Below are 2,792 nucleotides of genomic sequence, written 5' to 3' on the forward strand. Positions count from 1 at the left end.
CGCATTGTAGAAGAGGAAATGGTCCATCCTGGACTGTGATGCCTAAATGATGATGATGATTGTAATTCTAAATAATAATACATTGAATATCATTTTATATTACTTCAATTATATTCATTCACATATTGTCTTTTCCTTAGTCTTACAGTGCATATTAGTTAACCGAAGCTTCTTAGTCTGATCTAATTGTGCATATTTTTAAGCCATGCATGTTGTGTTTGCCTTATACTTTCTTTATCTTTTATATAACCTCTGACTATTAATTGCAATATTATTAAATTGTTTTTGGCAGTGCTCTTTCTTGTTGCATTTATCTGAATACCTTTACATTGGTGATTCTGTCGGTCCGAGGTATTACTAAAAAGACCTATTTTTTTGTATTTTAATTTTATTTTAATTGTATTATATCAAATAAATAACAAAGAAAAATTTGAAATCATAAATAAAGCTATACTCTTTAATTTCGTACGAGGCACTCGTGGCTGTAAGGTTTTCTATATTTGGTATATATGTACACATGTATGGATGAAAGTGGTATTTGCTATATACCAGTCTAATTAAATAACTGATATTTTTATACTACTTTTTTTAAAGAGGTTTTTTTTGAACAATAGTGAAGAACAACAACAAAAATTCATTTTATATTATTTTAATTAATTGCATTTTTGGCTTACCATACAGCTGTTTCGAGTATTGCCAAATACCCATCATCAGTGGTCTTGGAAATAATTCTTGTATTTAATTATTCGTAAATAATTATTTTTGAGACTGCAAGTACCAGGAATCTAACTATTTTCTTTTAAAATTTGTTTTTTTATTGAAATACAAGAACAAGAACAAATTAAAATAAATAATTTTTTAATTTTTCTTACTTCTTTCTATTCTTATTTTGTAATTTTTTTATTGTATTTTTACGAATCCTTTTTTTAGTTGTTTTTGGCTTCTGTGTTCAATAAGTTTGTTTCATTTTCATTGGAGTCCAATATATAGAGAACAGTTACTTTTTTTAATTTGCAATTATACAAAATCCCAGTATATCGTGGAAGGTAAATACATTGAGGTGTTGTGGTATATGTAACTTTACTATTATAATGACTTTTTTAATGTATTGTTGTATTTAACTTATTTAATGTAATGTATTATTAATATTTTTAATCAACTTAAATTATTTTAATGTAATATGTTAATTAATATATATATTAATTTATTCTCAACATTACTGTAAATGAACTATACACTTTTGAAGATCAATAATTCACATGCCTTTTCTTCTGGATATTTAACAGCTTTCGTATTATTTAATCAAATAACTTATAAAATTTATTTAAAAAATTAATAACTTTTCTTATTTAAAATTTCGTAACAGAAATTACACTTACCAGTGCAAAAATTTGATTACATTAACAATAAATTCTAATTGGCAACTGTCACTTGAAGACTTGCTCATGTTAGAATATTTGAATTCCACATGTTAGATAGTTGGTTTTACAAATTGATTGCTGGCAATATTTATGCAAGAGAAATTCAGGAAAATTTAAAAACAATAAAAGAAATTTGACCACAGTTTTCCAAGTACATTGGTGTTATGTGTGAAGATAATTTTAGGTGTAATGAAGCGGTTAGCTGGCAAAAGGGTTCCTCAATTGTGTTGGCGTTGGCTGGTAGAATTGGTGAAAGTTATTGTGGCTTAAAACGACATCTTACATACTTTGTGGTGTTGTGCTCATCAAAATGCCAATCATCAATCAAGGTGATTTGTTTCATCTTTGGCTGTCGCTTACAGTATACTCCTGAGTGGGCGTGGTACACTTTGGTATTAAAACGTAAACGTTAAGAGCGTTGAGTATGAAATTGTGGTGCAATCAATCAGTTACTACCATTCGTTACCATTTCAAAGGACTCAAACTCAGATTCTGTGAATATTCATGAGCAAAACGTTTACGTTTACATGCACACACACAATTACATTCGCATTCACCATATTTGTGTGCGGTAGAAAGATTTTTCGATAGATTTAATTGTATTGGTTTTACAGTTTCCTGTGTAATTCCTAGTAGTTGGTAGTGTGACTATGTTTCTTCTCACGCTTAGGACAATCAGCAATGAGCCATGGAATTAAATTGTTTATATTGATTTTATTATTTTTCCGTGCCAGATTCAATTGAAATATGTAATAAAATGGAAATCATTCGGTTTTTAATCTTTATATACTTTTTTTAAATTTGTTTTGTTTGGTGCTTACATTCTGAAAAAAAGATAACAGATATATTAGTTTAGAGAAAAATATAAAAATTTAAAAGTACTGAGTTTAAATTCCTTGAAAATTAAATAAGGGAAGAAATGCTTAACGGCAACGAGTAAATTTAAAAAAATTAATTCAAATTTACTAAGAATTAAATAATGAAAGAAACTTTGGAAGGGTCTTGTATAGGATTATTTTATATATTTTCTTTTCTCTGACTGTACAAGTATTCATCTATCTCATTAAACATCTGTTGGTTAAAAAAATTAATATACAATAAATATTTTTAAGAAATTTTAGAACTTTTTAGAACAAGTGTTAATGGATTTCAAGAGAAGACATTTTCTTCGTTTCAAAAGTTTTCAATTATTATCTCATAGCATCATTATTTTTCATAAATAATTAAATACTTGTAATGCTAATTTTTTCTTGTCCAAAATGATGCATTTTGTGACGAAAAGAAACTGTTTTAAAGTTTCACGGGTTCGAATAGAAATGAAAAAGATTGACACTTGCAGTTAAACAAATTATATACGGATTATGAACTAAT

The sequence above is a fragment of the Teleopsis dalmanni genome, chromosome 1, assembly GCF_002237135.1.
Source record: "Teleopsis dalmanni isolate 2A chromosome 1, ASM223713v2, whole genome shotgun sequence".
Lineage (NCBI taxonomy): Eukaryota > Metazoa > Arthropoda > Insecta > Diptera > Diopsidae > Teleopsis > Teleopsis dalmanni.